The sequence below is a fragment of the Calidris pugnax genome, unplaced genomic scaffold, assembly GCF_001431845.1.
Source record: "Calidris pugnax isolate Ruff unplaced genomic scaffold, ASM143184v1 scaffold4, whole genome shotgun sequence".
Lineage (NCBI taxonomy): Eukaryota > Metazoa > Chordata > Aves > Charadriiformes > Scolopacidae > Calidris > Calidris pugnax.
The window spans coordinates 2,036,009-2,059,171 of NW_015090781.1; the positions used below are offsets into that span (position 1 = coordinate 2,036,009).

At 40.4% G+C, this 23,163-nt stretch overlaps 1 protein-coding gene across 4 annotated transcripts in view; it reads right to left on the reverse strand.

Moving 5' to 3' along the window:
• LOC106897831 (ligand-dependent corepressor) overlaps positions 1-23,163 on the reverse strand; it is a 75,374-nt gene that overhangs the window by 47,334 nt on the left and 4,877 nt on the right. For 2 of the 4 annotated variants that reach the window (XM_014958734.1, XM_014958726.1), the window contains exons 1-3: positions 12,980-13,038; positions 12,484-12,563; positions 1,310-1,442 (exon numbers count right to left, since the gene is read on the reverse strand). The gene's annotated coding sequence lies outside the window, so the exon portion shown is untranslated. Of the gene's footprint in view, positions 1-1,309; positions 1,443-12,483; positions 12,564-12,979; positions 13,046-23,163 lie in introns of those variants that run through there. The other 2 variants (XM_014958741.1, XM_014958718.1) reach the window with 2 other exon arrangements.

Consider the following 23,163-nt stretch of genomic DNA (forward strand, 5'->3'; position numbering starts at 1 on the left):
AGTCTTTAATAAACAATTTGGAAGTGATGATAGTGCATTTTTTCCTCTTGATGATAGTGCATTTTTTCCTCTCACCAGAAAAGTAATATGGGAAAAAAAAATTATTTTCTCTAGATTTTTGCTTTCTTAAAACCCTTCTGGATTTAAAGAGCGATGGGAGAAATTAAAAAGCAAAAGGAAACATTAACCTTAAAAGAAACAAACAAACAAACAAAGACACTGAAAAGGAAGACTTGGAATAAAAGCATTATCTGAACTATCAGTATTAATGCAATAGCTGTCCTCCCTACCATCCTACACAGTCTCTACTTTATGCAATACATCATAATGTGTAGTTTGTATTTATTCATTTGAGTCATTAAAGAAAGGCTAAGATACTGTTATCTACTTAAAACACCTTTAAATATTTTGGTCACTGGGAGGAAGGGCTGAGGACTGGCTACTGCAATTTCTGATTTGTTAAACTGAAGCCTCTCATTGTCCCCCAGCAGACAGGTTGGAATTACTGATTTGGCAGATTTTCTCCCACATGGGTTAGACTGATAAGTACAATGTACTTTCATTCAGGATGCATTTGGAAGCAACCTCTGGATTCACATTTCTCAGATTGGTAGAAAACAGTGAAATGAGTTTTGTGCCTTCCTAAGAGCACAGTTTAACTGACATAACTCTCCAGAAGAGATTTAGAGGATTTTCAAGCATTGAGCTACTGTCATTGTTCTCAGGATATTCTACAGGACTGATTTTCCAATTCTTTTGCTGCTCACGTTTTGAATTCTCCATATATCCCCCTTAATGCTATTCCAACAATATTTATACTGTGGATTGCTGGGGGTGGGTTGGGCAATCACTAAAGACCACAGTGAGAAGACTACTGACCTTTGAGAAAAACTGCATTAGTATGCATCCCATTAAAATAAAATATTTTAAAAAATTACCCACCTACTACCACTTGCCCCTTCTTCCACAGGCACCCACTCACCTAAACTTTGGTTTCTGCTGGGTAAGAACCAAGTCATTCCTCCCAAAGTGCAACACACCAGTGTTCTCAGATTTGGTTTAGGGTTCAATATGTTATACCCTCTCCCTCTGTCCCAAGCCCACGTTGTTGTATTGCCACATTATTTGAGAATCAATTTTTACTCTTGATAAATATAAATACATGTATCTCAATATGTATATATAAAGAAGAAAAGTGAAAAATACCAAACATACAATGACAACTTGAACGTCAGATCTTTCGATATCTGCATTGCATGCAAAAAGACCAGCGAGAGACACCATTTCCCACCCCCCCATTAAAACCAACCTTTTCTGTAAAAGACTGCATTGAGGAACTCTTCCGCTTGCCTTTCAAAACGAATGATTTTTGCTTGCTCTTGTCTAAGCAGAGCTTCTTGTCCAGCTTCTGAGGCTGGCTCATCCAGACTGACTAAGTGTTCCTGCAAAGATAGTCAATATTTGTAAGATCTTCCTGACTCCAAAACGAATAAAGTTCCTTAGGCATTAAATATTTTACTAAATTCAAAACTTTGTTAGGTATTTAGCACAAAGCTGAATCTCTTGAATTTACAACTTGATTTCTGACAGCTCCAGAACATTGTGCTTTGTCCTGTTTTCTTGCTGTAAATGCAGCAGAACCCCGTAAGATTTGATAACGTTATGGGAAATGAGAGCCCACTATAAAGAAGAAGATTTAGATATTTTACAACATTTGGCTGCACTTGTTTGGCTATTTTATTTCAAGGAATAACTGTTGGAAAGCAAAACACAGAAAGTTCTCTTTACACAATGTTCATGCAAATCAAGCAATAAATGACTAAGCATTAGCAATAAACAGGTTCTTTTGTGAAAAGCGAAAAGGCTCAGTAGTAGCTAATTTTAAGTGAAATAAACTTAAGTTAGCTGCTTACAACACCCGCAATGAATTAAAATTCATTCTCTCTCTCACAACTGGAAGCAACTGAGTTATCTCAATAATATTTCGAAACAAGTGTTTTATCTAGGATAATTAAATTGTGAGGGATGCCAGGATAAACCACTCATTTTAAATACAATTCCAGAAACTAGAAGAAAATGGTTACAAAAATACAAAATATAAATGCTTGGATTCACACACACACACACACACCCCCCACACACACAATGGTTACAAAAATACAAAATATAAACGCTTGGATTCACACACACCACCCCCCCCACACACATCCCTTTTTCTCATTTCTTTCAGTTTGGTGCTTTGGTTCTGCTTAAGAGAACAATCTCTTTCCTGGCCCTCTCCCCCCACTGCCATTTTAAGCTATATTAAAGTTACCTGTATTTACCTACTGTAGGAACGCACACACAACCCCGCTTTGGGTTTAGGGAGTGTTTTGTTTTGTTAACCTTTCCAAAGTCTCAGTTATCATAATATCTAGGCTACATCTGTTTTTTTGGCCTCTACTATATAAGCTGATTTCAGGTTCATATCCTCATGGGACTAGAAGGGAAGGAGAGAACTGGCAATTCAGTTTTCATTCACAATAAATGAAAAGAAGAAGTAATTCTTAAGTTTGTGCCATCTCAAACTTCAGGATGTTTAATGAAGTGAGGTTCCCTAACCAGCCCATAGTAAATTAACGAACACGGCAGTCACGTGAACCACGTGCAAAGGGTAATAACATGAAGTGCCGTGGACTCTGGCCTGAACAACATGGGCTCTCACCTCAGATTTGTAATTCCAACAGCTTCCAAAAGTTCTCTATCAAAAGTAAAGGGAAATATTATCTCAGACAGTGTATAGAGAACGCAGTGTTTTATGCTAAATAAAAAGGTGAGAAGCACGTGATGGCAGAGGTGACAGGGGAGTAGAACAGCACGTTTACTGTGAAGGTAAGAGCCTGAAGAAGTAAAGACCTCACAAAGGACTGATGCTTTTGTCCGTACCAGAGAGATTCCAGGCTGGCTCCCAAACCTGCTGGCTCTCCTAGGAAAAGATTAGCGCCTTTGAGATAATCTTAAAGAACACAAATTTGACCTGATGGGTTAAGTATAATAAAAGCGCTCACTTCTGTGCCAGGCAGTCCTGTACCAGCAACCAGCAGCAGTGCTCCCGGGGCTCACTGGCATGTTATGAACACACTGAAAATGGGCTTTAATTCTCTAATACTTCAAATACATGAGGTTTTGTCTGTGCCAGAGAGATTCCAGGCTGGCTCCCAAACCTGCTGGCTCTCCTAGGAAAAGATTAGCGCCTTTGAGATAATCTTAAAGAACACAAATTTGACCTGATGGGTTAAGTATAATAAAAGCGCTCACTTCTGTGCCAGGCAGTCCTGTACCAGCAACCAGCAGCAGTGCTCCCGGGGCTCACTGGCATGTTATGAACACACTGAAAATGGGCTTTAATTCTCTAATACTTCAAATACATGAGGTATTTGTATAGATTTTTACAATAAAGAGCTACTCTTCAGGTGAGACTTCATAGAACACCCTTGCATCCTCTTTTGGAAACTGTTTCTGCATCAGCCAAAGTTTACTGCAGGATCTGTCCTAGTTAATTCTCTTATGGAGAATAAGCCCAATATTTTTTATAAGAGTTACTCTTCAGGTGAGACTTCATAGAACATCCTTGCATCCTCTTTTGGGAACTGTTTCTGCATCAGCCAAAGTTTACTGCAGGATCTGTCCTAGTTATTGACAGTCGTTCTGAGTCAAGCTCCATTATCTTTTAGGCATTATCAAGATACTTGCAAATTCAGCTTATCAGTTTGTATAAAGAGCAGACATTTGTGCAAATTAACTAATAACACAAGTAATCTAGGCATACAGGAGTGCTAGAACAATCACTGGCATATCGAAGCGTTTAGAGACAAACTGCTGAAATTTTTACTTTAAAAGGAATCTCTGCAAACTGAAGCACAGAAATTTGGCTCGCTAACATTCATTGGAGTTAATTAGCATCCTCTAGCTGAAGTCCCACAAGCCATTGCAAAAAAAACTTTCTTTGAATTCAAAGGACAAACAGAGAATTCAGAACTGAAGGAAACGTTACCCCTTCAACCCCATCTGACGCTCCGCGCTTCTACAGACTCTAGCTCTGGAAGAAGCCTAAAATAAAAATAACCCTTGACCACCACAATGCATTTCAAATCTTCCCAGTGCTTCTTGCAACTAAGACAATACACAGTAAGTACTAACCCAGCAGCTCCGTGGAAGCAGAGTTCAGCAGCAGCGTGCCTCGCCACCAACGAGTGTACTTTACATTACTCACATAAAGCTAATGTATAAGGAGTACAATTTAATCTACCTAGGCCAACTAAAGCTGTACATTTTCTACACAGAGAAAGAATGAAGAAAAAAGGATTAGCAGGGAAAAAAAAAGAAAAAGTGCCTTAAACCAGTTAATGGCTGAATAAAGGATCATCTGATCTGCATTGAGGAGAGGGGAATAGCAAGGCAATGGCAGTGCTTAGTTCATACCCATAAACTAAGGAGTGTGCATTTCTTCATGTGTATGATTTTTATCAATGTTCATGCTAAGACATCAGAATGTAAAGAAATACAGTTATATAAAAGAATCAGATTTGACCTCGTGCATAGAAAAAAAAAATTCAGCTATTTTCTGGCATCTGCAGCACAGCACTGACTGCAGGAGACAAAATGAATTTTTGAGACTACATGAAAGCTGGAGAGGTTTCTATTTATTGCCTTATTATTTTTTTTTTATTAATTGTGTCAAAATTATTCCAGCAGTCTTCACAGCTGGTTCACTCCTAGAATAAAACTTCAGGTTTCCACACTAAACATTTCATTGCTATTCAAAGTCAACTTTGAGAAGTTGGGGGGGTGGGGGGCAGGGGGAGTGTTTGCTTTCGGGAGATGGTTGGTTGGTTGGTTTGTTGGTTTTGTTCATTTGTTTGTTGGTTTTGTTTTTTTTTAATTTTCCACCACGTCTTCCCAATAACCATTATTTGGATGCACTTTCTTCAGGCTTATCCTCTCACTCCACAGTCCCAAATCACATCAAAGTTTTCAGTACAGGCAGTAGGAAGAAGGAAAGCCTATTAATATTTAGATAGCGCTGTCACTGGGTACAAATACCTTGGAAAAAAAATCCAACCAGTTACTTTTACGTATTATTTATAACACAGCATTCATTCTATTCCCTTTGTGCTTCTCTTCAGGTGGGAACCATGCCTGGAATTCTATCAGAGAACATGTAGTACCACCACATTGACCAAGGATGCTTCAGGAAAAGACACACAGCATGGTTTGCACGTGCTCCCAAAGGGTTAAAGCTCTTTCTGTATGTTAATCATATAGTTATGCTGTATAACTTAAGTCAAAGACCCTTAGAAATACAAGGCTCAGGGTTCAAAGTGCAAGGTCAATGCATGACCTTGAGAGACTACCACCTAATCTTGGAGACCCTGGCCTTGTGCTGGATCCTCACCTCCTTGTAGGTAGATGTTGATCCAGGGATTCTAAATACTGAATTGCTGGCAGGAGGGGAAAGGTGTGATGGAGGCTGGATTTGTACAGACAAGGCAACAGCAGCTTCACGTTTAAGCCACGGGCCACACGCAGATGGAACGGGAAGCACCTACAAGCTAGAATATTATGAGATAATTCTGATGTGCCTTTGTGGAGAAAACGGAGGGAGGCTTCCCACAGAGCACCCACACTTTACCAGCCAACCCATGGACTCTAGGGATACATCCAGCCCCCCATCCCACCCCAAGGCAAGGTCAGGAACAGAGAGGAAGAAAGGAATGTTTCAGCATCCCTAGGTTGTCTTCTCCAACACTTTACCTTTCTTAAGACAGTACAGTCTTTTTAACTCTTAGCCAGTGCAAAGGAGAATAATCTACTATTTTCTGTAGACAAGCCTTAGGGGCACCAGAGGTTTTCTTCATTCCTTCCCCTGCTTCTGCCTTCAAGACCAAGTCGTTCTTGTTGCTTTCATTTCCATGCTATTCAGTTTGTCTATATCTCTCAAAATGCTACAGCCAGCTGAGGCTTCACCAGGATTTAGGTAAGAGAAGAAATTTCCTCTCCAGGTATTAAGACAAATGCCTCTCTTGATATAGCCCCAAAAATCATTCAATACTTTTACAATGCTCTTGCTGGGCAGGCATCTGTAACTTGTGATTCGACAAAACAAGTCAGTCTGTCCCATTTCTCAAATTTATCAAGATCCTTTTCAATTCTGAGCACACCCTTTAAAGAACCTAGAACTGTTCTCAGCTCAGCATCAACTACCAATTCAGAAAGTTTAATTAGCTTACTGTGTCCCTCAATTACTGAGCACACATACTTTTATAGTAAGAAATACTTTCATTTCTTATTAAGATGACTGATGTCAGATTTTATACTTTTATAGTAAGAAATACTTTTATTTCTTATTAAGATGACTGATGTCAGATTTACCAACTTAAAAACAAATTTAACTTGACTGATCCATAGCTACCGAATATCATTTATTATCTATAAGGGGGGGGAACCAGAGAAAATACAATATGCTTATATTCACATTTGTGCACAAGCAAAACTGTAACCTTCTAAACACAGCTGGAGATTATCACAAACAGTTTCTTCAGGTTTTAGCCTCCGTACAAATTATTTTAAAACCACCCAATGCAAAACTGACAGTCTAAATGCTTGAGGTTTTTTCTTTTTTTTTTAAAGTGATGAAATCCATTAAAAATGTTTTAGAGCATCTTCCAGCACCCAGATTACTTCTAAACACAGCTGGAGATTATCACAAACAGTTTCTTCAGGTTTTAGCCTCCGTACAAATTATTTTAAAACCACCCAATGCAAAACTGACAGTCTAAATGCTTGAGGTTTTTTCTTTTTTTTTTAAAGTGATGAAATCCATTAAAAATGTTTTAGAGCATCTTCCAGCACACTTAGGATCCCTGCACACAGCTTAAACACACTCTCAAGCCATCAAAAAATCATAAGAGTTCCGCAACTTCAACTCATTTTCAGATATTTCCTTTGCCATTTTCAATTATTCTGCAAGTTAATGCTTTAAATTATAGTGGTAGCTTCTCTTTGGGAGTATTCAGACACTTACCGCAGTTTACTTCTTATTGTTTATATTCCTCCATCGTGAAAGGACACAAGATTCAGAGGCTGTTATTATGACTAATCATAATCAAGTAATGGCATATTAGCTTTCAGATGTTTGTGTAAAGCAGTTACTTACAAGCTTTTAAAAACATCCAAATCATATCAGAGTAACTTTAAATTTTAAAATGACTCCTTCTCATGATGTACCACACTTCTTCACAACTGGAAGAATCATTACAGGTCCTTACACCAAAGCCCAGGTCCCTCAAAAATTAGACTCAACCTTCTGCTATCAACAGCATGAGACTCCAGAATATGCACCTAGAAGTAATTTTCTCTCTTGCTATTTTTGTAGCTTAAATATATCTATAAAATACTTAATGTACTTAGGAGTATTATCCTTCTTGTTCTGCTCTCACCAACTAATGAGATTAGTTGTGTGTCCCCCCCTCCCTTTTTTTTTTTAATACATATGAATTGCTTTATGTAGCTTTAGACAATAGTGCTTTCTTTTCCAAATCAATATACTCAACTGAATCCTCTTTAAGGATTCTGTTTCCAATTTCCCCTCTTATTACTGGTGCTTTCTTCTGACTTTATCTATCTGCATCTTTTTTAAAAAAAATAAATCTTAAACTAGGCTTGAGCTCCAACTATGAACAAATGACAGTAGAAACTCTCTCATTTGATACAAATATTCTACATGAAACCACAGATCTCTTCTGTAATGATAGCTCTGTCAGTTATTAAATAAAGCCACACTGAAAAATTAAGAACCATAATTAAAAAGAGATAAGGCAAGTAGACTTCATTTCAGCTGAATTGATGGGTCTTCTATGTACCACAGCCTTTTAGAAGGAAAAGCTTCAGTTAAAAAAAAAAAAGGCAAAAATCCAAAACAACCAAACCCAACCACCTTGCAAACTACACTCTTAAATCTTCCTGCAAAGGAGAAAGCCCATAAGGAATTGAGAATTACCACATTTGCAGACAATCCCAATGAGAATTCCCTGGGTTTGGTCCCACAGAACCCAATCTGCTTCCTCTCACTATAAGCAGGCAGCAGAGCTGCTAAACTTGCTTTTTTTTTTTTGTATTTTATGCCCATGTAACATTTATGTACCCATGTATTTCTGCACAGACACCTGTGATAATAACCTGGTAGCAGCTCCTTAGGTAACTAGTCATTCTCTCTGATCACACCACTGAAACAATTGAGTATTCTGCAATGGAAGGGAGAAAAATAATTATCTAGTTTCTAAAAGCTCTACATTACCATACACAACCGTTTGGATTTGGGAAAAAAAATTGTCTGGGAGGTTTTAGCTCCCTGCTTTATCTTGTATTTCATTATCCCTTTCAAACGAAGACAATTAAGTCCATTTCTCTATCAAAAACTGTCTTGTATTTTGACTGCCAAAAAATCCATGCCGTTTCTGAAAATTTGCAAGCAGAACTACTGCTACAAATAAATTAATCTTTTCAGAATACTTCAGCAGATGGTTCTCCATCCTTTGAAGAATGCATGTAATTGAATCTGATTGAATCTTGTAAAAGCAAGAACCAACATCACTGAAATGGGTGGGAGAGCAAGCAGGTTTTTTCTCCCTTAAACAGCTCCGCCAATAAACTCATTTCAGCTTCCAATTTTCATCCTGTAGTTCAGAACTCAATACTCCCTGAGCACAACTCTCAAGGCACAGGGAATTCTTAAGGGCAAATGAAATCCAGAAAAAAAAAAAAACCCTGAAGATTTTTATTGGTTTTGAACTAGGAATTCTCAAGGGCAAATGAAATCCAGAAAAAAAAAACCAAACCCTGAAGATTTTTATTGGTTTTGAACTTGTCACATCAGGTACCTACATGTCACTCAAAGGTAAAAATCAAGTATACTGATTAATTATTCCACTAATCCAAAAGGAGGTATTGGTAGAGATGTACTCATTGGAAAAAAAGGCCAGCCACAGCCACACTCTTATAATACGTGGTTTGTGGCTGTCTTGCTCACAGATACATCAATCACACCCTTTCTACCTCCGTACCTCACCAGGGTACAAGAACAAACCCAAGTCATCCCAGGAACTGCCCAGTTCTTTTCCAAAGAAGATAAGAGGATGCACATCAACAATAAAAAAGGAAAAGCGTGGAATAGAGGCTGTGGCACAGAAAGCACAACTGTTGCCATATTATGGACAAGAACAGCCAAGTTTTAGCAGTTGCAGAAGACTGAGCCTGCAGCTCCCTAGAAAGGAGGTAAAGATATCAGTACAGATGTTGGATGGAAGAGATTTCCAACAGACTAGTACCATTTCTAATTTAGTTCAGTCCATCAGCTGAAGACTGTCTGGCTAAATACCAAATGAAGTTACAAGGTTTTGTACCAATTAAGGCCCTGATATTTTAATTCAAGCTATGATGTTGTTAAATCCACACTTTCTGAAGGCTCCCATTAAAGAGTCATTAAACTCTGTGTCACAAACTAATAACGTTAGCAAGGGCCAGCAGTGCAGCAATCTGGTGTATCTACAAAGGAAAGGAAGCACTCCCATCTCACCATCTCTCTTAATTGACATACAAGAACCCATACAAGGAACCATATTCTTCACTCAAAAACAAAACAACAACAAAATGACCAACTAGGTCTAAAAGGAACCATATTCTTCCCTCAAAAACAAAACAACAACAAAATGACCAAAAAAAAAACCCCTCCCAAAACCCAACAGAACAGATAGAGAAGCTGGGGAGCAGGAAAAAAAAAAAAGCTAAACCACAAAACCACCATAATCCTAACAAAAAATAATAAATCCTACACACATCAAAGAAGCCCCGTGCCAAGTGTGAGGAGAATCAGTGGGACTAACAGAGAAGCCACAAGTCTGATTTGAATGGGCTGGTTCACCCTCCCTCCCCACTGCCCCGGACAGCCAGGGATCCCCGGCCACACAGCAAACAAGTGTGTGCCCAGAGCTCTCTTTGCTGCCCCTCTTTATCAATTAGCTCCAAGAAAAATGGTTTGCAATGGCTATTTGTGGCTAGTGAAACATAAAGGGACAGAAATTGCTTGGGTTTTATTTATAAAAATTATTCTACCCAGGCCATAGTGGCTGACTGACACTAGCACAGCCTTTAACTCCTGTTTCTCTCCAGCCTGCTCCGAGCTTATAGCCTCCTTCCCCTTCCCTTGGTGCCTTTGCCTAGCGATGCTGTATGGCCCTGCTGCATCCTGTGGCAATCTCTACACAATCCTAAAACCTCCTTAGACCCCCGATGCCAAAACACCACAGAACACATCAGGGGTGACCACATCTGCATCTTTTCTTTCACCCATTGAAAAGTAACCGTACAGTACAAGAGGAAACCACAAGGAACCTTCACATCAATGACACCTACCACCAGCTTAAGGAACACATTGCCAGTTTTTCAGTGACACTCACAATCATGGGCTACATTTTACTATGCTCAACTAGAAAGAAAAGTCCAGTAAAGGACATGAAAATATAAATAATGATATGTCAGCTTCTGAATAATGGCTGTATAGAAGCTTGGAAAGGACAAGATGAACGTGCCCAATCAGCACACTATATGGCGGACATTTGCATTCTTAGTTTTTGTCTTTGCACTTGTTAAGTGTGGCCAGAAGATCATGGGAGGTGATTCTACCCCTCTACTCTGCTCTGGTGAGACCCCACCTGGAGTGCTGTGTCCAGCTCTGGAGTCCTCAGCACAGGAAGGACATGGACCGCTTGGAACGGGTCCAGCAGAGGGCCATGAAGATGCTCCGAGGGCTGGAGCCCCTCTGCTGTGAAGACAGGCTGAGAGAGCTGGGGGTGGTCAGCCTGGAAAAGAGAAGGCTCCAGGGAGACCTTATAACGGCCTTCCAGTACCTGAAGGGGCTACAGGAGAGATCAGGGAGTGGAGCCATAGACGAGGAGTAATGGTTTTGAATTGAAAGAGGAGAGATTTAGGTTAAGATACTAGGAAGAAATTCTTTGCTGTGAGGGTGGTGAGAGCCTGGAAGAGGTTGCCCAGAGAAGCTGTGGCTGCCCCATCCCTGGAGGGGTTCAAGGCCAGGCTGGATGGGGCTTGGAGCACCCTGGTCTGGTGGGAGGTGTCCCTGTCCAGGGAAGGGGGGTTGGAACGGGATGATCTTTATGGTCCCTTCCAACTCTGACCATTCTATGATTCATGTAACAATCACTGATTTTCCAGAGCTGTATTTTAGTTACTGGGGGCCTGTTAGGACAATTGAGATGTAAACCATCTTTGTGAAGATGCTAGATACTCTCAGACTATGATCAATCTCTGACCACACCACAGAATTAATTCCTGAATCAGTTCAATGGCTTAACCAGAACTGTGCTACTAGTTGAATTTTGTCTTTTTATGAGATGACCTAAGTCAAACAAGACAGAACTCCTTACATACTGCTTACCTGCTGCCAGTCTCAAGGAAGGAATTACACCTCACATGTATTCTAACTGCAAGCATTCCTACCCCTCCTCCCCACACCTTAACAGAAACTGGAATACAAAAACAAGCATAAACTGGCAACATGGCAAGTATCAGTGTAAACAAGGTACTTCCTTTACAAACAAGCAGCCATACGTGAGCTGCCGCAGAGGGAAGGGTGCTTTTGTTTCATTTCTAAGTTGAGAGAGATCCACTCTGCATGTTGTTTTACACTGTGCAGGAAGAAGTTGTAGTTAAGAGTTCCAACAAGTGAAGTCTTGCCAAAACAGATGAGCCTTCCTTCCTATGCTATAGAACAATCATCATTCCAACACAGGGGCCGAGCAGCACCCTGGTATAGCGTGGCAGCCTTTGTTTCATATAGAGCTATAATCTCATTAAGAAAACAAACCACAAGTTTATTACGTTGGCAAAGTGACTTGTCCGTGTTTAGGCTCTGGCTTTGTTATAAAGAAGCAAAGTGCAAAAATCTACCATCCATATAAGCCCTTTAATAAAAAGATACGGCCCACAGGGAAAGAGATTCCAAGATAGGGAACAAGACTCCAGGTTGTTAAAATGCACCACATTTCCATACTGAAGATAAGCCCAGAGTCTGGCTGTAGGAAACATGCACAAGCCAAAGTCTGGCTCCACTGGGAAGGGTTACATGATCCCAACAAGACCCCTTACAAAGAACTCAAAAAAACCCCCCAAACAAACAAACAAAAAAAACCACCAAACAGGAAGAGCCACTACACAGAAAAATCTGCATCACATCCTACAAAGAAAAAGTTGCAGAGAAGCAGCAAGTCTTCATTAGCTTGTATTATTTTAATTCAGAAAGCCTTTTTCTGAGGGAGGGGAAACGGGTAGGAGGTTGCAGATTTTCTATGTTCTGTTAACTTGGAGCAGCAAACTCCCTCCCTTTGTCCCTCCCCTACAACTACTAGCTTCACACATCTGCATTGTTACCTTCACTTTTTCTCTTCTCAGGCAGCAGAAAAGACAATTTTCATCAAAAGACCAATCAGAAACACCTTCAGGCTCACAGTCTGTAAATCAGAGGAATAGCAAATTACTTCATATTCATAAACCGTGACACAACTGGAGCCAAAAGAGAAATGCCAAATTAAATACCTGTTTCACAACATTCTTGCCTGCATTCTGAGGATGCAGGCTGCATTTCGGCCATCTTTTCTAAATCCCCAGCTTACCAAACTGTACACATTTTATCTATGCACAACAAATCTGTTTTTCTGAGCACTGCCAAATACACTCCCAGCTACATAAAGATGAACGCACACTCATTAGTAATTTTAGCCAATATGAAACTAACTGTGAGCACTGCCTGGGGGAGGGGGAAAAAAAGCACAAATCACCACGGTAACACACATTTTCTAGAGGCAGAGCTGGGGTTGCTTCTGTCATTAGAAATGCAGAACAAGATACAAACATAGAGATTGAATACCTTTAAACAAACTGAGATCTTTTAATAATCCAGGTCCAAACAGGCCTTCTAGAATACTTTCAAACCCTAAAAGCAAATAAAAGAATTGTTAGCTTTCTAGATTAAGTACGTCACTACAAGAATATTCACAATACAGCAGTTCTATATTTATCTGTTCCAAGAACAGAGCTCAACGTGTTTTCTCTAAGTATTACAAGATGCATGGGTCAATTGCAACGAGTGAACTACCGACAAATCGCAGCACGATCTAGAGTCCATCAACTCCTGCACTTTTGTAAATGGCCAGGTTAAAAACAAAGAACATTACCACATTGAAATAAACAAGTTCAAAAAGAAAACAGGAAGTTGTAGGTTCTACAACATGAGCAGGTAGTTTTTATATGAAAAAAATCTCTCGTTTAAGCCTCCAAACTGAAATAAGGTAAATTTTCTCAATTAAAAAAATACATTCTTCTGTCTGAGTGGCATTCAGTTAATTTTCTGAATTTCAGAAAAGATTAGAACCAGCATTTCTTGAAGAGTTACAGGTTTGAGGAGAGAAAATTCAGAGGAAAGGGATTCAGCAGTGCCATGCCACTAAAGAACCAAATTCCAATCACAGATCCTCATCTAAGATACACAGTCTGATTTACTTCAAGGCCATGATTTACGCCTCACTTAAAAGAAATCTAACCAATTTTAGTTTATTCCAAAAGAGGAAAAACCTTTACTGAAATTACTGCCATTATTTGAAAATGTTAAATCAATATTACACTAAACCCCTGCTGGCAGTAAAATCTACAGAGCTATTAACTACCCAACAGTGTGAGAAGCCAGGTTAGCAGAGTGAATATGAGAAGCACAAAGACTACTTTGAGGGGGACAGACAAATTTCACCTGCTTATAAAAGTGTATTCCCAATATGTCCATAAAACTCAAGACTACAGCTTACTGCATTTCCCCCCCTCCCCATTAATACTTTTGCTTTGTAGGTTTAGTAACAGTTTGCATGTAGCTAGGGGCAGCTTCTCCTACTTGCCTGAGTCTTTGAGAGGCAGAAGAAGAAATGAAAAAAAAAAAACCAAAACAATTTAAGACACAAAAATACATTTATAAATTTACAGAAACTTGCATGGGTGAATTGGGGACAGATAAACTACCCGAAATAGCCCTTTTAAGAAACCAATCAAAATCTAGGTGATCGTGTGCTAGGAATGAAATTCCAAAAGAACAGTAATTCTAAAATAATTCTGACTATACACAGATCTAACATCAAAGTTGTCCTTTCCTCTTGAAGACTGCTGTCCATAAGATAAGCAGCGTCACAGCCCTTTGGGTGTCAGCAGGAGCACTAGTGCACTAACATCTTTAGATATCAGATGCAGGACCTTACAGAACTTGCAATGGCTGCAAAAACAACTTAAATGGCCAAAGCATTGCCAGGGCACAGCACCAGCCTTGACCTAATGCTTAGCACAGGCTGATGCTAAAAATCTAATCTCAGAAAGCACCATGTGGAGAACAACAACAAAAAAATCCCCAAAAAAGGTGAAAGAGTGACGGTGAAACAACAGTCAAGAGTAAAGAGAAATAGGGGAGAGATCAGAAAACAAGGTGGAAGAGGAGAAACTGGAAAAATATCCCATTGAACAGCACCTTGTCAGGCAGAGAAGTAGCACTGCCTCCAAAAAAAGCCAATTCAGGCTTCAGGAAGTGGCAGGAACAGTGGGAAAGGGCCGACCAACCTGACCTAGAAGAAAAATAGGAAAATCAGGGTATTGACCCATAGGCTTATAACACTGACTCTTTTATGGGTAGTGACTCCTCAGAATTTGTGTCTGAAATGTAAGGAAATGAGCTAACCAATCTCATTGTCTTTTTGTTTAAAAGGAATATATTCTCTCTCTCTATATATAAATAAAAATCAGAAGAGCTCAGAAATTTTACTCAAACTCACCGCTCTTAAAATAGCAACTGCCAATGACTCATGCCCCCCAGTTTGCCGTGAATGCAGTTGCACGCTGAAGTCCCTGCCAAGTTTTACAGCTTGGATATTGTACAATCATAGTTTGCTAGCCCACTGTTCTCAAGGATGCTAATGCCACTCGGGTTTTTATTAATATTAAATATTGGATTTAGCAGTTGCATAGCAACAGCAGAACATCTTATGTGCAACGCTTGACATTAAAAAAGGCAAATAAGGGAAGTATGAATGTATTCAAAAATTATACTAAAGACTGGCAAAACTGCCATGAAGCTAAGCCCTATTCCCCCCCCCCTCAATGCAGAGTGCAATGCAGTAAAAACAGTCTAAGCCCTGCCATGTAATATTCAGTCATTCAGGACTCCAAAAGAGCAACTGTGTACAGTTAATCATGCATAATACATTAAAAACAAAAATCTTGAAAAAGGAGCTGCCTACTTTTTATAGTATTTTTTCTCTCCATTGTCACTGCTCTTAGAAGCTCGAAAAGAACATTTCTTTTCCCACCGATTGTCCTTTTCCATTTGGCAGATGATATTTTCCTGCATTTCAAATGGAACAGAAATTAACATGGCTGCCTCCGCTAAATTCCGCTTTCTATATTTTCATCATCTGTATTTCAGTGTCTGAGAGTTCCCAGCAGCTGAAGAGCAGGGCCAGTGGAAAAGTTGCCGGAATAACAGAATTAGAAGAGAGGAAAAGGGACAAAGAACCCAGGATTTTAGAGCTTTCTCTTAGATACGTCCCTCACAATCAAAGCAGCCACACATTTAACCCTTACAATTTTAATGGTGACCTATACAAGGAAAATGTTTTTGGGTGTCTAGAAAAGAAAGTTTTATTTTTTTAAAAAAATTCAACATTTACACAGCATAAAACATCTTTATCTCAGAAGGCTCTCCAGTAAGTGAAGAATTAGAAACAAACAAAAAATCCCAGAAAGAACAAAGAAAACCCTTATTCCTGAAGCAAGGGTGGAATAACTTTTTAAATGCCAAGATTGTTACACACTTATTACTGTTTCACAACTGCTACCTCTAAGAGTAAAGCAATACTTGAGAAACAATATTCTCTAAAATGCCCTCTGACAAAAATCAGAATATAAATCTCCTATTTTTATCCTAAGATTAACAAGCACAGAAATTAAAAAAAAAAACCAAACCCAAACAAACTCACAGCAGTTGACTCTGCAGTTTTCAGCATGGGCAAACTTAGTAGTTTTGTCTCCACAGCTAAATGGTCTTATTTTCATCTTTTCTGGCATTTTCCTTATGTAACCAACTATTTTACATCATAAATTTAAACTGTAATTATAATTTGTTGGTTAACAATTTAAGACAACAGTTCAATACAACAGTTTAACTTCAAGCTTTGCAAAATAAATTCAGTTAGATCCTCATATCATCTTTTGCCTTAAAACTGAGAGCACTTGTAATGATTAAAATAGCCACCAGACCCCTTGAGATAACACCATTAGAGAAGTTGATAGCCCAAAAGGACTCTACTGGCTGGTTTCTAGCAATGTGGATTAGCCAGAGACACATTCTCCCCTTCAAAAAACAGGAAGGCAAGATCTCCAGAAGGAGGTCAGGATGCATTTCTGGACTGTCACTGACACAGAGCCCAGCATTTCAAACAATGCCTTTTTCCCCACGACAGCACAGCTCAAACATACTCTTTAATACTCGCCACAGAATTCAGCCCCACACACATACCTACTCAAAGCAGTAAAGCTTCTATCACTAACTAACCCTCAAATAATTTTGAGGGTAGTAAATAAAAAAAAAGGCTACAACCCATCTTTAATGTTACATAAATTGATAAAGAACTCCAAAAAAAAAAAAAACCAAACCAAACACAGCAAGGGCCCTGAAAGGGGAAAATAAAACCCAACAAACATAGGTATCAACTCTTCAGCCCTCATCTGTGAGTATCAATTTTATCTGTGAACATCAATTTGTGAGCTAGATCTCAAGAAATTAAGTCAGTATTAGCCAAGGCAGTTGTTAAGTAGTAGATATTGTAAACTGATTGCAAAAGAAAAATAACACAACTGATTCATCAACATTTTAATAAGAAATAGTCAGCTTAATACATAGGGATTTGCACTTTAAAAGGACAACTTCAAGAAGCTGGAAATTGAGTCAAATCAACTAAGACAATAGTTGCCCACATCCTCTGTTTAAATTTCTTAACTATTTAAGAACTTTTTACTAGAAACCCTCAAAACAATATCATGGGGACAAAAAAAATCTGACCTATTAAAACCAAATCAAAACAACCCCAATAAAACCCAAACCACAAGGCAACTATGAGTGAAAGAGACAAGAGGTTGGAAGAGGGCAGGGGGATTCAGAGCAGAGAACGTGAATAAACGCCAGAGAGGTCAGAGCAGAGACACAGCTTTGAAGTAAGCAAAGAAAACTAAAAAGAAGGCATATATGCATATTACCTAAAAATAAGAATATGGTGGTATATTAACAAATATTCTATAGAATGGCATATGATCATTCAACAAAATCTATCAAGCTGATGTTATTTAACATTTATAAGTTAACAATCTTAAAATATTATGGAGGTGATTGAACTTTTTTTTTTCTTGTGGGAGTTATTCAAAGAATGTTTGCAGCAGTGTTTAATTCCAGGAAGTCTTGGGATATTGAGAGAGTTCAAATTGGCTGGAAAGAACAGAAAAAAAAATATCAAAACATTAAAGAGATCAGTACTGTGGTCTCAACTCAGTAAAGGTTTATCAAAAACAACAGAGGGCTCAGAGTACTGAGGCATTAACAGCAAAAACAGTGTCAATCAACATGGTCTTACAAAAAAAGTTATCTTATTTAATTTGACTTCTATAAAATGAATAGTTTTATTAATAAGTAACAGGTTTGATACAATATTTTTAGATTTATGTAACATTTTTGGGCTAGCACAACACATTTTGACTAATACTAGCCACAAGAAAAAAAATAAAAAGAAAAAAAAGAAAAACTAAAAGAAAAAAATTCAGGCAAATACATGTAAAAGATTAAAACTTTATCAATGACTGCTCTTTGAATGCCAGTGTCAATGGGAAACCACCACCAGTGAGGTCCATCAGGTGTAGGTTCTTGGCCCTATGCCATTTAACATTTTAGTGAGTGACTTGCACGAAAGCAGTCACTAAATTTGCAGGAGATACAAAGGCAGGAAGAACAGTAAATAACAAAAGGCCCAGGTCACAGAAGCTGCTTACCAAAGCAAACGCAATTAAACACTACTTCAAAAGGGGGGTGCAGAGGAGAAGGGAGAAAGCCACAAAACACACATCTAGGAACAGGAAAAACAGCTTCTCAAAGCCATAGGCAGACCCAGCAGCTGAAACTGAAACCTGATCAAACCCAGCCAGACATAAAACACCCTTAATTTTACAAGGGTCCAATTGAAAACAGAAGACACTTCAGGACCAGAGCGATGCTTTCCCTTGCCTAGGATGCTGGAGGTGTTATTTAGGTGTGGGCTGGCCACGAAGATCTATTCCCCTTGTAGTCTCCCCAGCACTTAAATTCATCATGTTCGGAGTCTCATTAACTAGTAGGAAGCAAAAGCCACCACCATCATATCAGGTTTTTATTGGATTTCTCATGCCTAGATTTTCTGGTCAAGATTGGATATATTTATCCCCAGCTATGGGATTTGAAGCAGGAATTAATTCAGAAAAATCCTACAGTCTATGTGCAACGTGGGAATTCTGTCTCTTTCAGGACAGAAATCTATTAAACTTGAATGTTTCAGTCACAGGCATCTTAATAGAAAAGCAAGACCAAGCAACAAGGGAGGAGGAAAAAAAGTCACAGGACAGTTATTAATATACATTAAGTCTCAGGACATGCATACAATTATAAATTGTGAATATCCTTTTATTCATGCCACAAAGTAAAAGAACCTCCCGTCCACCTACGATGAGAGATCTTGTTATCTGAATGCAACACAATTAAGTGCTCCAACTACAAGTTCAACTAACTTTGTCTTAGCTTCGTGGTGAATAAAGAAGGAAAAAGCCATGCATCTTCAGTAATTTTTCAAAGTTCATCCTTCCACATTGTTGTTAATGAAAGGTGCTGCTCAGGGCCTTACTGCAGACCTCCCTGCTCCAGGGACAACAGATGCTTTAGTAAATCCCACTTTCTGGGGGCCTTAAATATCGATCACCTGGTTCTGTAAGAGCAATACAGGCACGTGCACACAGAGGAACTAAGGATGTTAAGATAAGTACTGCTTAAAAGAACAGGTATAATCAAGTGCTATGTAGCAATATGTAGCTCTTCTATAACTTTTTTCACTGGAACACCTTGTGTTCCCAAGACAAAATACATGGTATCACCTGCTGAGGTCTCTAAACAGGCCCTTGGAGCTCAAAAGAATCCTTTGGCTTCAGGCTAACGCTTTATTCACTGTAGAAACTGCGTGTCCAGGAGAAAAGTTTCATGTGGAGCAATCAAGAGGCCAACGAGGTACACGCTCTGTCAAACAGCCATCTCGCTGCTACAGTAACTTACCACGGCAATAAGCTGAGAAATCAAAAAAAGGACAAAAAAAACCCCTACCACGGCAGCAGAGAAGTACTGTTGACAGAAGCACCTCTGCCCATCCATCCTGCAAGACTTCATTAAAATTCCACTACTGGTCTGTAATTCTAATAAAGACGAAGCTGCCGCCGGCCATCCTCACTCCTCTCTCCGAGCATTCCTCTCAACCAAACAATTCCTTTCCCTCTAAAAATCAAGTCCAAGCAGATTTTCTCTGATGGAATATCAAATTTGCAGCAAGGCATTTAAAAGTTAAAAGAAAAAACAGCTACATATCTGAACTACAGCACTGCAATGCACTTGGCCTTTACAACACACAAGAGCTCTGCCAAACCTCCTAAAAGAGGGGACATCTCTCCCCTCCCCAGGGGAGAACCCAGAGGCAAAGAAAGCAAGTTGTTGGGCTGTTTTTCAGTGTGAGAAACCTGGTCTCCCCATCCTAGGTTAGCACTCCAACAGACAGATTACCACCCTGATTATAACTGTGCCACCACACAGCGAGACCTGGACAGGCTGGAGAGCTGGGCAGAGGAACCTGATGAAATTCAACAAGGGCAAGTGCAGGGTCCTGCACCTGGGGAGGAATAACCCCCTGCACCAGCACAGGTTGGGGGTGACCTGCTGGAGAGCAGCTCTGAGGAAAAAGATCTGGAAGTCCTGGTGGACAACAGGATGCCCATGAGCCAGCAATGGGCCCTGGTGGCCAAGAAGGCCAAGGGCATCCTGGGGGGCATCAGGAAGAGTGTGAGCAGCAGGTGGAGGGAGGTCATCCTGCCCCTCTGCTCTGCCCTGGGGAGGCCCCATCTGGAGCACTGGGACCAGTTCTGGGCTCCCCAGTTCCAGAAGGACAGGGAACTGCTGGAGAGGGGACAGCAGAGGCTACAGAGATGATGAGGGGCCTGGAGCATCTCTCTGATGAGGAAAGAACTTGGGTCTGTTTAGTCTGGAGAAGAGAAGTCTGAGGGGGGGTCTGATCAACACCTATAAATACTTGAAGGGTGGGTGTCAGGAGGACGGGGCCAGTCTTTTTTCAGTGGTGCCCAGTGACAGGACAAGAGGGAATGGGCACAAACTTGAACAGAAAAAGTTCCATCTGAACATGAGGAGGAACTTCTTTGCTGTGAGGGTGGCAGAGCCCTGGCAGAGGCTGCCCAGAGAGGTGGTGGAGTCTCCTTCTCTGGAGACGTTCAGACCCCACCTGGACACGTTCCTGTGGGACCTGCTCTTGGCGGACTTGCTCTGGCAGGGGGTTGGAGGAGATGATCTCCAGAGGTCCCTTCCAACCCCATATCATTCTGTGATTCTGTGAAAAATCACCCCCCAAAAAACCAGAAGTGCCAAGTTAGAAAGCTTGTTGCCAGAGTACAGCGTACAGCAAGGCAAAAGGCATAACATGAACCATCTCCTGCGTCCCTCCCACGAGGAATATTTTTGTGTGTGTGATCTGATATCAAGAAGAGAATTACATGAAGGCATGCAACCTCCTTATCTTTAATCAAAAGCCTCAGCAGCAGAATTCGAGAAAAGCCAAGGACTCTGCCACGGATGTCTCAACATCACCTCAAGACACCGCAATCGCTCTGGCAGACTGAGCCCTAATCTTCATGGGGATTTGCGGGGGTGGGAAGATCCTCTGATTTGGAGATACTGCATCACTAATCTGGCTAGTTGTTCACGTCAGGGGTTGGGGGCTTTTGTTTTACATTGTAACTCAAGATCAGGAGGTTTATTCTACCACTATCTGGTTTTCTTCACCACCAGTCACCACCGGTACTCGAACCAACTGGAATCCTCTCATGTAAATACTTGCATTTTATCACTTTAGAAAATAAACCAGAAAACAGACACCACAAAATGGCAAAGAATGACAGCAGAAGAGCTTTCAGTAACTACCAACTTTCTTTGTATCCTTAAAAAGGTAATTTTTACTTAAAAGTAGAATAAGATCTAAATAAGGAACAAAACAAAAGCAAAGCATCCAGCAAAACCCTATCAAACAAACTTTAACCCTAAAAATTGAAGTGGGAGTTGTTTTTCAGTATCTCATCTCAAAACCAGTGCTCTTACTTGTTCAACCTCCAGGTCTGGAGTTCCAGCAAGCAACCAGGCATAGTTTTCACTGAGAAGAAATTGTACCAACTAGCTAGACAGTTTATAAACAGCTCAAAAGAATCAAACAGCCCAAAAATGAGTGTGCTCAATGGCACAAAATACCGTGGACCAAAAATTTTTTATAGAGAGACCCAAACATTTCTCCAATTCAAGGCAATTTTTTTCCATATCCGGTGTTATTTATTATTTATTGCACCAAATTAAGAACCTCGAGACTCGTTTCTTGTTGGAGACAACCTGTTAATGATTCGCTGCCAAGAAAATTTAAGATGACATTCGTTAACTACCAGCGTTTGTCCCCGTACCCCATGCTCCCCCAGCACAAGCATAAGAATAGCCCTGCAGCAGAGGGAATTGGTCTGTCTGGAAACACCCCCCCCCAGAACAGGCAGGATTTCCAGCAAGGTCAGTTCACTGCTCTGCTTTATTTCACGGCCACAGTAACGCTCATACCACAGATCAGGTGTGCTGTCAGGAACAACTTGGCACAAGTAGGTATAGCAGAGGCCCAAGTCAATTCAAACTATGGAGGAACCCTCATTCTGTCCCAAAAAGTTGTATATGTGGAAGCACAGGATACCAGTGATTTCCACCCCAGCCTCCAGACAGACACACTGGCGTGGTGCAGAAGCATGTGAGAGGTTTGGGTTAAACTGGCTGAGATATCACCTACATTCTAGTTCAGGGCTCTCCAGTTCAAGAAGGACAGGGAACTGCTGGAGAGGGGACAGCAGAGGCTACAAAGATGATGAGGGGCCTGGAGCATCCCTCTGGTGAGGAAAGGCTGAGGGACTTGGGTCTTTTTAGTCTGGAGAAGAGAAGGCTGAGGGGGGATCTGATCAACACCTATAAATACTTCAAGGGTGGGTGTCAGGAGGATGGGGCCAGGCTTTTTTCAGTGGTGCCCAGGGACAGGACAAGAGGAAATGGGCACAAACTTGAGTATAAGAAGTTCCACCTAAACATGAGGAGGAACTTCTTTGCTGTGAGGGTGGCAGAGCCCTGGCAGAGGCTGCCCAGAGAGGTGGTGGAGTCTCCTTCTCTGGAGACATTCAAACCCCCCTGGACACGTTCCTGTGGGACCTGCTCTGGGTGGACCTGCTTTGGCAGGGGGTTGGACTGGATGATCTCCAGAGGTCCCTTCCAACCCCATAGCATTCTGGGATTCTGTGACACATTTCACGCTCCACAACAGTCCTATTTGAAGAGGGTTGCCTTCCCTCAGCAACTCAGTCCTGCCCTACATCAGTCTCTGTCTGCAACACACAGCCACCTACTGAAACCAGACTGACTGAAACAATTCAGCTATAAAACAGCCCAGAAAGGGTAGACACAACCTGCTGAATCCATTTAAATGAAAAATGCCAGGAGGAAAAGCATCTTCCAAACCCCAGCTTTGATCTACAAACCCTCGGAGGGTGGCTCAGTTTCACCTCCTGTATCACAGGAGGCCAGTTATATCATCAATCATCACTGAATTAACTCAATACATCACTTTTCTTTTTGGATCTCAAGTTATAAATACCCCTTTTGCCACAGAT